An 11913-nucleotide genomic window follows, 5' to 3' on the forward strand; every position below is an offset into this window, starting at 1 on the left:
GTAGTAAATAGAGGTGTGGCTTGGGGTGGGAGGAAGGAATGGGTGAGAGGAAGAACCGGTTAGGGAGGCAGAGACAGGCTGGGCTGGTTTTGGGATGCAGAGGGTGGAGGGGAAGAGCTGGGCTGGTTGCATGGTGCAGTGGCGGGAGGGGTCGAACTGGGCTGGTTTTGGGATGCGGTGGGGGAAGGGGAGATTTTGAAGCTGGTGAAGTCCACATTGATACCATTGGGCTGCAGGGTTCCCAAGCGGAATATGAGTTGCTGTTCCTGCAACCTTCGGGTGGCATCATTGTGGCACTGCAGGAGGCCCATGATGGACATGTCGTCTAAAGAATGGGAGGGGGAGTTGAAATGGTTCGCGACTGGGAGGTGCAGTTGTTTATTGCGAATCGAGCGGAGGTGTTCTGCAAATTGGTCCTCAAGCCTCCGCTTGGTTTCCCCAATGTACAGGAAGCCACACCGGGTACAATGGATACAGTATACCACATTGGCAGATGTGCAGGTGAACATCTGCTTAATATGGAAAGTCATCTTGAGGCCTGGGATAGGGGTGAGGGAGGAGGTGTGGGGGCAAGTGTAGCATTTCCTGCAGTTGCAGGGGAAGGTGCCGGGTGTGGTGGGGTTGGAGGGCAGTGTGGAGCGAACAAGGGAGTCACGGAGAGAGTGGTCTCTCCAGAAAGCAGACAAGGGTGGGGATGGAAAAATGTCTTGGGTGGTGGGGTCGGATTGTAGGTGGCAGACGTGTCGGAGGATGATGCGTTGTATCCGGACGTTGGTAGGGTGGTGTGTGAGAACGAGGGGGATCCTCTTGGGGCGGTTGTTTCGGGGGCAGGGTGTGAGGGATGTGTTGTGGGAAATGCGGGAGACGCGGTCAAGGGCGTTCTCGACCACTTTGGGGGGAAAGTTGCGGTCCTTGAAGAACTTGGACATCTGGGATGTGTGGGAGTGGAATGCCTCATTGTGGGAGCAGATGCGGCGGGGGCGGAGGAATTGGGAATAGGGGATGGAATTTTTGCAGGAGGGTGGGTGGGAGGAGGTGTATTCTAGGTAGCTGTGGGAGTCGGTGGGCTTGAAATGGACATCTGTTACAAGCTGGTTGCCTGAGATGGAGACTGAGAGGTCCAGGAAGGTGAGGATTGTGATGGAGATGGCCCAGGTGAACTGAAGGTTGGGGTGGAAGGTGTTGGTGAAGTGGATGAACTGTTCGAGCTCCTCTGGGGAGCAAGAGGCGGCACCGATACAGTCATCAATGTACCGGAGGAAGAGGTGGGGTTTGGGGCCTGTGTAGGTGCGGAAGAGGGACTGTTCCACATAACCTACCAAGAAGCAGGCATAGCTGGGACCCATGCGTGTGCCCATGGCCACCCACTTTGTCTGTAGGAAGTGGGAGGAATCGAAAGAGAAGTTGTTGAGGTTGAGGGCAAGTTTGGCTAGGCTGATGAAGGTGTCAGTCGAGGAGGACTGGTTGGGCCTGTGGGGCAGAAGAAGCGGAGGGCCTTGAGGCCATCTGCATGCGGAATACAGGTGTATAGGGACTGGACGGCCATGCTGAAAATGAGGTGTTGGGGGCCAGGGAATTGGAAGTTCTGGAGGAGGTGGAGGGCGTGGGTGGTGTCACAGATGTAGGTCGGGAGTTCCTCGACCAAAGGGGAAAAAATGGAGTCCAGATAGGTGGAGATGAGTTCGGTGGGGCAGGAACACGTTGAGACAATGGGTCGACCACGGCATACAACGCATCATCCTCCGACACTTCCGCCATCTGCAATCCAACCCCACCACCCAAGACATTTTTCCATCCCCACCCTTGTCTGCTTTCTGGAGAGACCACTCTCTCCGTGACTCCCTTGTCCGCTCCACACGCCCCTCCAACCCCACCACACCCGGCACCTTCCCCTGCAACCGCAGGAAATACTACACTTGCCCCCACACCTCCTCCCTCACCCCTATCCCAGGCCCCAAGTTGACTTTCCATATTAAGCAGAGGTTCACCTGCACATCTGCCAATGTGGTATACTGCATCCACTGTACCCAGTGTGGCTTCCTCTACATTGGGGAAACCGAGCGGAGGCTTGGAGACCGCTTTGCAGAACACCTCTGCTCAGTTCGCAACAAACTACTGCACCTCCCAGTCGCAAACCATTTCCACTCCCCCTCCCATTCTTTAGATGACATGTCCATCATGGGCCTCCCGCAGTGCCACAATGATGCCACCCGAAGGTTGCAGGAACAGCAACTCATATTCTGCCTGGGAACCCTGCAGCCTAATGGTATCAATGTGGACTTCACCAGTTTCAAAATCTCCCCTTCTCCTACTGCATCCCCAAACCAGCCCAGTTCGACCCCTCCCCCCACTGCACCACACAACCAGCCCAGCTCTTTCCCTCCACCCACTGCATCCCAAAACCAGTTCAACCTGTCTCTGCCCCCCTCACCTGTTCTTCCTCTCACCCATCCCTTCCTCCCACCCCAAGCCGCACCCCCATCTACCTACTAACCTCATCCCACCTCCTTGACTGTCCGTCTTCCCTGGACTGACCTATCCCCTCCCTACCTCCCCACCTATACTCTCTCCACCTATCTTCTTTTCTCTCCATCTTCGGTCCGCCTCCCCCTCTATCCCTATTTATTCCAGAACCCTCTCCCCATCCCCCTCTCTGATGAAGGGTCTAGGCCCGAAACGTCAGCTTTTGTGCTCCTGAGATGCTGCTTGGCCTGCTGTGTTCATCCAGCTTCACATTTTACTATCTTGGATTCTCCAGCATCTGCAGTTCCCATTATCTCCGGGTCAAAGGCCTGTGGATTCATTTTTAGTTTTCATTGCCTTCCAGAGGTGTTTAGAAACCCCTCCCAGGCCACAGTGGTTTCCATCGCTCCCTTCGCACTTTCAATCTTTACTGACTGCGAATGTGACAAAAGAGCAGAGCATCTTCCCCCGTCGCCGTCACTCTCAGCGCACACATTCCAAAGAACTCAACGGTACGACGCCTGCGCAGTGCTCGCCTATAATGTTAATCAGGGACCTTTACCAGTGCGGGGACTGCTGGGTAACGGCCGTGACATTGAAAACCCTCAATCAATACAAATTTTACTGTGATGCGGCAGTTGGAGAAGGGTGCAGTACAAAACAACAATACAGCACAGACGCAGGCACTTCAGCCCTCCAAGCTTGCGCTGACAGATTTTGCCCTTCCATATTAAAACTGTCTTCTCTACAAGATCGACATCCCTCTATTCCCTTCCTATTCATAGACAATGTATATATATTTACTTTTTCCATCTTTCAAGTCTGAATCTATAAATAAGAAAATTTTGTTAACTTATTTTAAATAAGTCTCTAGCGGTACCCATCTAAAATTAAAATTGTAACTACATGGCAATGGGTAAATGGAAAGGAGGTGATGGGATAGTGCTAATGTGTAAGTGGTCAGTACTCCAGAACCCTCCCTCTGACACTTTCAGGCTGTGACTTACAGATAGTCACTCACCTCGTTTTGGAAGAATTTGTTTTCCCTCAAATCCACTTAAAACCTCCAACTACTTATTTTAAAAGTGTTTCCCCCCTCCCCCTCCCGTTATTGATTTCTGTACTAGGGGGAGATGATTATCCCTATCTAAGCAATCTATGCCCTCCAGAGCTTTGTTCACTTCAATCAGGTCCCCACCCAGCCTCCTCTTCCACCAGGAAAACAACACAGCCTCTCTACTTTTTCTTCATAACGCCATCACTCCAGCCCAAGCAACATCCTGCTGGATCTCTGCACTTGTGCAGTCACATCATCCTTTGATGTCATTTATATAAATGATTTGGATGTGAACATAGGAGGCATGGTTATTAAGTTTGTGGATGACACCAAAATTTCTGGTGCAGTGCGCAGTGAGAATGTTATCTCAGAGTACAGCAGGGCCTTTATCAGATTGGCCAACAGGCTGAGGAGTAACAGGTGGAGTTAAGTTTGGATAAATGTGAGGTGTTGCATTTTGGGAAGGCAAACCAGGCCAGGAGTCATGCACTTAATGGTAAGGTCCTGGGGAACATTGCTGAACAAAGACTTTGGGGTGCAGGTTCAAGAGTTCCTTTAAGGTGGAGCCAGAGTTAGATAGGATAGTGAAGGAAGACTTTGGTATTCTTGCATTTATTGGTCAATGCATTATAGGTCTTGAAATGTCATATTGTGACTATACAGGATATTGGTTAGACCAATTTTGGAATGTTGCTGTCACTAAAGACACTTGAAGTGGTTCAGAAAACATTTAAAAGGATTTCACTGGAGTTGGAGGGTTTGGGCTATAGGGAGAGGCTGAATAAGCTGGGGCTATTTTCCCTGAAATATTGGAGGCTGAGGGGTGGCCTTGTAAATGTTTATAAAATCGTGAGAGACGCGGCTAAGGTGAGTAGTCAACGTCATTTTCCCAGGCTAGTAGTCCAAAACTGGAGCACGTAGCTTTAAGTTGATAGCAGAAAGGTGTAAAAGGAACCTAAGGGACGTTTTCTTTTCATGTCGAGGGTGGTACATGTATGGAATGAGCTACCACAGGAAGTGGTAGAGGCTGGTACAATTACAACATTTAAAAGGTATCTAGATGGGTGCGTGAACAGGAAGAGTTTGCAGGGGTATGGGCCAAATGGTATTAAATGGGACCACATCAATTAGGATACCTGGTTAGCTTGGACGCATTGGACCAAAGATTCTGTTTCCATGCTGTACAACTCTGTGGCTCTAAGTTGGAGAGTGGCAGAATTGCTTCTGAGACTAAGATCCTGAATTTAAAAAGAGGAAGCCGTGATGGCATGGCACACAAGCTGGCCATAATAAATTGGGGAGCATAACTTAAGGGGATAGAATTGGATAGGCAAGTGAAAACACTTAAAGAAAATATTGGAGAACTGCAACAGTTGTTCATTCCTATCTGGCACAAAAATAAAATGAGAAATGGGGCCTATCCATGACTAGGAGGGAAATTAAGAATAGTGATCTAGAGTCTTAGAAAATAAGAACATGACGTGCTGGTGTTGGGCTAGGGTGGACAAGGTCAGAAATCACACAACACCAGCTTATTAGTCCAACAGGTTTATTTGAAAACACAAGCTTTCGGAGCCTCAGACCTTCTTCATGAACAGATTGCTCTTTCGCCCTTGAGACTGTTCTGCCATTCATGCTGATATTGCTGATCACCAACTCAGTACTTTCTCACTTTCAACACCCTTTGATCCCTTTATCCCTCTGAACAATAATCTAAACCTTCTTCACAACGTTCAATATTTTGCTAAACCACTTTCTTTGGTAGTTGAAGTCCACAGATTTACTCCTCTCTGAATGAAGAAACCCCCTTCCCGGAATCAGTCTGGTATATCTCCATAGCACTGTGACTACAAAGACAGACTATCATTCCTCAGATAAGGAGAACAATACTGAACAGAATACTCCTGGTGCAGTTGCCCTGGTGTCATGCAGTGTTGTTCAGTTCACTGGGTGTATGATACGTCGTGTCCGCCTCAGAACTATGACGCTTGGTATGAGTTTCAGCCAATGAGCGAGAGCTACATACATTCTTGCCCGTCATTCACTCCGATTGGTTAGACGATCGCCCCTGTTTTGTTGGTCACTCATATCTGCACCCCCACCCCCCCCACCTTCACATTGACGGCAGCTCCAGGCCAATCACACAGGCCCAGTGCGCAATGCAGGCATTGCAGCAGGCTGCAGGGGACTCAATTTGAGAAGCTCTCCAGGCTCAAGCAACAAAATCCCTGTCCTGCTCTCGAGGCAGGAGTTTGTGAGACGGGGTAGGAATGGAAACCGCGGGAGGTGATGGCCTGGGCAGTTTATAATCTCGTAGAGGAGGCCTGGGGCCCCAATGTATCAGGCCCAAGGATTACTAACAGCCACCTTGGTTAGGTCGGGGACGGGAATTCTCCCCAGATACTTGGCTGCCATTTTCGGAAAGGGAAGCGGTGTCTCACTTGGGCAGAAATCGATGAGGCTGTAACTAAGAAGGAAATCCTAGAGGTGTATGGGGAGGATTCACCAAACAGCCACTGGAGACTCAAACCCCGAATCAGACTCACTGATTTGATTTTCAGTCAGCCGACTGGAGTTGGGAACTTGATCCAGAGAGAAGAGGACGAAGAAAGGGAGAAAACTGGAAGGAGGAGGACAGAGATAGGGGGATAGATCTGGATTTCAGTTGAAAGAGGAAGGAGGGTAGAGCCAGGAGTTTACAGATTTGAGAAATAAGAGAGAAGAATAATGTTCCTTAGGATCTGGACATGTCTGTTCTGAATTTATTCCTGCAATGACAGTAAGTGACTTTTGTAAACTCCTTTTGCAGGATATTAGAAGAGAAGTATTTGCAGATATTAAACACAAATCAAATTTCCTGCTGTGAATGGTTGACTCATGCAATTTACGAGGAGCTGAGTCCCTTCAGCCTCTGAATGTGGAAGGAGAAATGTTTGACCTGTATGTAGGTGATACACACAATATTCAGCTGACAATATTGCAGTGAGTAGACTGCATAAAAGATTTACCCTGTTACACATCCCATGTGGGAGCATTCCAGCATATTTCTTGTGGAGAGAAATTGAACCAATCGATCAAGAAGGTTGGAAAAACATTTACACCATTCACAGTAGGGAGATACTCTGCTCGATCAGTGTGCTGTCGAGGCTTCAGTTGATCAACCATTCTGAAGTGATACAAAGGTGACAGTCCTGTGGAGAAACCGTGGAAATGTGAGAACTACAGTAAAAAGATTCAATTACCCATATTACCCATCCCAGCTGGAAATCCATCAATGAATTCGCATCAGGAAGAAGCCACTTACCTGTTCTGTGTGTGGGAAGGAATTTAATCAAATAACCAAACTCATGTCACACCAGAGAATTCACACTGGGGAGAGACCGTTCACCTGTTCAGAGCGTGGGAAGAGATTTACACAGACATCCTGGCTCATGTGACGTCAATGGATTCGCACCGAGGAAGGGAGAAGCCATTCAATTGTTCGGTGCATGGGAAGAGATTCCCTCATTCATCCGGCCTTCAATCACACCAGCAAATTCATACTGAGCAGAAACTATTTGGCTGCACCTCCTATGGAAAGAAGTTCAGACATGCATCTGCCCTCATTCGACACCAGCAAGTTCACGCTCTGTATGTGGGAAGGGCTGCAGTCAATCATCCAGTTTGCTGAGACACCAGCGAGTTTATCCCAGAGAAAAGCTGTTCAGCTGCACTTCCTGTGGGAGTAGTTTCAGGTGTTCATCCTCGCTCTGCTCATCAGCGAGTTCACACTAGAGAATGGCCATTCATTTGCTCCATTTGTGGGAAGCGATTCACTCAATCCTTCAACTGGAGATATATAAGTGAACCTCAATACCTTTATACTGCAGTAGTTCAAGGAGGAAACTCAGCAGCATCTTCTCCAGGGTGACTAATGATGGCCCAGCCAGAGATTTCCGTATTTTATGAAAGAATTGAATTCTGCTGTTATCGCTACCAAAATTAAGTCTGACAATATTAGATCTGTTTCAACTGATGTTAACACACCTATAATTGGCTGCAGTTTGGTACTCTGGACATATTGCTGATGGTTTGGACAAGTGTCCCTTTTTAAAAGCACCAACAGTCATTCTGAATTCAAGATTTGTGTTTGGAGAAAGAAACAGATGCCTTGTGGAAAGGAAAACATAAAAATCAATTTATAGAAAGGAAGCTGACAAAGGAGATGACCAAACAAGTTTTGTTCATCAAAGCTTCTTGGGCCAACTGCTGCTTTCACTGCCCTGTTTTGCACAGATTAACAGCATCACATCTGATAGGTCCAGGGTAAAGAATGAAGTGAAACTGGGCTGTGTCATAACCCCAACTTTGTTTCACATTTTCTTCCTCATTTTCTCAGCCTTGACATTCCCCTCTGAAATGAAGAAGTCTACCTGTATACCTGGTCAGGCAGTGAGCCCGCCTCTCAATCCAGACTGAAAACAAATACAAAAATAAAGCTTGTCTTTAAGACTCTCCCCTACACTGATGACAGTGCACTGGTCCACTCAACTTTCTTCTTTACCACCTTATCCAACTGTGTTCAGGGAGCTATCTGGAATTAGACCCCAAGATCCCCCTTTATACCAATGCTCCTAATGGTCCTGCCATTTACTGTATACTTTCCTCCTGCATTTAGCCTCCGAAACTGCATTTCCTCACTCTTCTCTGAATTAAAGTCCATCTGCCATTTCTCCATCCAACTTTCCGATTGATCTACATCCCGCTGTGTCCTTTGACAACCTACCTCACTATCGTCAGCTGCACCAATTTTCACAGCATTAGCAAACCTATTAAACAGACAACTTAGATTTTCATCCCAATCATTTATAAAAATGACAAACCTTGTGGAACATCACTGGTTGCAGATCTCTAGTCAAAAAACACCATCCCCACCCACCCTCTGTCCTCTAACCCAATCCAATTTAGCAACTCACCATGGATCGATCTCATGTGACATAATCTCCTGGACCCACCTACCATGAGGGAGCTTGTCAAATGCTTCAGTAGAGTACATGCAAACAACATCCACTGCGCTGCCTACATCAATCATCTTCATCACTTCTTCAAAAAAAACACAATCCAGTTTGAGAGACATGGCCTCCTCTGCAGGAAGCCACGATGCATGTTATCCACATGAACTTCAGCAAGGCCTTTGACAAGGCCCATCATGGCAGGCTGATACAGAAGTCTAAGTGACCTAGGTTACACCATGAGGTGGGTACAGAACTGGCTTTGTCATAGAAGATGAAAAGTAGCTATAGATCTGTGACCAGTGCTTTTCTGTAGGAATCAGACACCTGTTGTTAACATATTTATTATTAAAAAAAATTTGAAGGAGAATGTAGGTGATCAAATTAGTAAATATATGAATGACAAAGATGTGTGGAGCTGAGAGTAGTGAGGAGGAATGCTAGAGGATACAGCAGGATATAGATTGACTGGAGACTTGTATGGGAAAATGGCAGGTGGTATTTAATCCAGACAAATGTGAGGTGATACATTTTGGAAGGTCTAATGAAGGAGGTAAGTGCACAGTAAATGGCAGAATTCTGAGAAGCACGATCATAGAGCAGTATCTAGGTCTACAGGTTCACAGTTCCCTGAAAATGGCAACTGTAGAGGAGATGATGGTCAGGGCAAAGTGCATAAAAATTGGTCATATTGCAGCTCACTAGAACTTCAGTGAGGCTACATCTGCAATGTCGTGTACAATTCTGCTGACCAAACCACCACAAGGATGATCAGCTTTGCAAAGGGTACAGAAACAGGTTACCAGGATGTCACCTTGTTTGGAGGATATTAGTTATGAGGAGATGTTGGATAAATTTGGTTTGTTTTCATTTAAACATCAGAGGCTGAGGAGCAATCAGGTAGAAATGTACTAAACTGTGACAGACATGGATAGGTGGAGTCTAGAGTAGAAATGACAGTGTGTAGGGGACATAAGTTTAAGGTATAAGGGAAAAATGCAAAGGAGGTGTGAAAAGTAAGTTTTTACACACAGGACAGTATGTGCCGCGAATGCATTGCCAGAGAAAGTGGGATAAGCAGGTACAATCACAATGCTTAAAAGACATCTTGATGGATTTGTGAATTGGCAGGGAATAGAGAGATACAAACTGTGCAGGGGAAATAAAGAGATTTCATGATTAGAAAATCGTGTGTTAATGGATGCTTGTGGGCTAAAGGGACTGTTCCTGTTCTATAGTGTTATTTGAGACCTCAGTTTTTCAAACACAGACTGGAATATTGGTAGAGTAAGAGGCAGCAAGGGTAAGTTTTCCTGGATTGTATGCACGACAAAGTTCCGAAAACAGTGCATTCAGTTCAAAAAGAAAGAGTGCTCGTTTGATCATACTTCTTGGGAATGATGGGGGCCAAGTAGATCAAGTGTCAGTGGCAGATCATTCAGGAGACCATGATCACGTGTAGGAAGGTGCAGAATAATGTCAGATAATAACCAGCATTAGTTCAGAATAAGAAAGCTCAGTTGATGGAGAATTGTCTTCAACAGAGCAAGGTCAAAGCTGGACAGCAATGACTGGAGTGACAGGTTGATGGGACAAAGTATAAATAATAATAAGGGCTACTTTCAAAGAGAAGCTGGCTCAAGTACACTCAAAAAGGAAAGGAAGGACAAACATTCAGGGCTGCTTGTATGACAAATAGAATTTAAGATAAGATATAAAAAAAACACATGATAGGTGTCAAGGAGAAAAGTCGAAATTGACAGTCACGAGGAACACAGAAGGCTCAGAAGTTGGGGCAAGCAGGTGAGAAAGCACACAAGGAAGGGAGACAGTTCGGAGAAAAGGTTGGCAGCCAGTTGAGAGGGGCTCATAACATACTGGCTATAACAATGTAGGAGACAAACCAGAGAAACATGCAGGTTCTGGGTTCAGACAGGGGAAAACTTTAGGAGCCCCTTGGCCTCATCAGAAGCAGCAGAGGCAGTGGATCGATTATCACCATGAGTTAGAAAATGAAGCTCTTTGAGCTCCTCACAGGTGTTGCAGGTGAGGATGGAGGATACATGGGGGAGGGTGAAAGAGATGTTCAATGAGAACAAACTTTTATTAGACACATCATTAAAAAAAACATACTGCAGGTCACACAGAAAACTGTTTGATTTGACTCTGATTCTAAATATAAAGACTGAGAACTGGAGTTATTTAAACCAGTGGAAACAGATTCCATTGAAACGGTTCAGTACTGACTGATTGAAAGCAAAATGCAAACATCCAACAGCTACTTACAAACTCACTTCTGTGTCAGCAAATGAGATAAATGAGTGAATCCCTTCCCACCCTCAGAGCAGATGAATGGCCTCTCTCCAGTGTGAACTCGCTGGCATATATTGAGGTTAGTTGATCATCTGAACACATGTCTACAAAAAACACACGAATGGTCCCTCAACAGTGTGAACATATTGATGATTCATCAGTTGCCCAGAACATTTAAAGCACTTCCCACAGTTTGGACATTTAAAAGGTCTCTCGTCAGTGTGAGCAGCGTGTGTGCCAGGACTGTAGTTAACCAAGTGAATCCCTCCCCACAATCAAGGCTTGCATTGTGTCAGTCCTGGTAGTTAATTAAAACTGGTGTCCACACACACAATACGTGTATGGTTTCACACTGTGAATAATGCTTTCTCCTTCCATGTTCAAAATCTGATAATGTTCTGTTTACAATAAACTGAGGGGCCCATAAAACGCTGGGATTGTGCCTGGTGTCAGTTTCCCTTTGAATACTCCGTGAAATCAATTTAAAACAGAACAATGCAAATAAGAGAGAGTCCACACAAACATCAGGCTGCCTATGATATCAGCTGGTAATGAATCTGGTAGTTTGATTAGATTAGATTAGACTAGACTCCCTACAGTGTGGAAACAGGCCCTTTGGCCCAACAAGTCCACACTGCCCCTTGAAGCATCCCACCCAGACCCATCCCTCTATATCCCACACAGCCTTGAACACCACGGGCAATTTAGCATGGCTAATCCACTAATCCACCTAGGCTGCACATCTTTGTGGGAGGAAACCGGAGCACCTGGAGGAAACCCACACAGACACGGGGAGAACGTGAAAACTCTGCACATACAGTTGCCCGAGGCTAGAATTGAACCCGGGTCCCTGGTGCTGTGAGGCTGCAAAGCTAATCACTGAGCCACCGTGCCACCCCATTGGATTAATGATGTACTATAAAAAAGAAGTGACCACAAAAGCCAGTGATTCATTAATGTCGATCAGGGAACGGAACCTACCACCTGGTCTGGACTTACACAAGACTCTGACCTCTTTGTGAGTGGACAGACAAAGAAAGAATGTGGCGAAAGAAGTGAAACACAGGTATTGAATAAATCCACTTCTCA

Source organism: Stegostoma tigrinum, unplaced genomic scaffold (genome assembly GCF_030684315.1).
Source record: "Stegostoma tigrinum isolate sSteTig4 unplaced genomic scaffold, sSteTig4.hap1 scaffold_53, whole genome shotgun sequence".
NCBI lineage: Eukaryota > Metazoa > Chordata > Chondrichthyes > Orectolobiformes > Stegostomatidae > Stegostoma > Stegostoma tigrinum.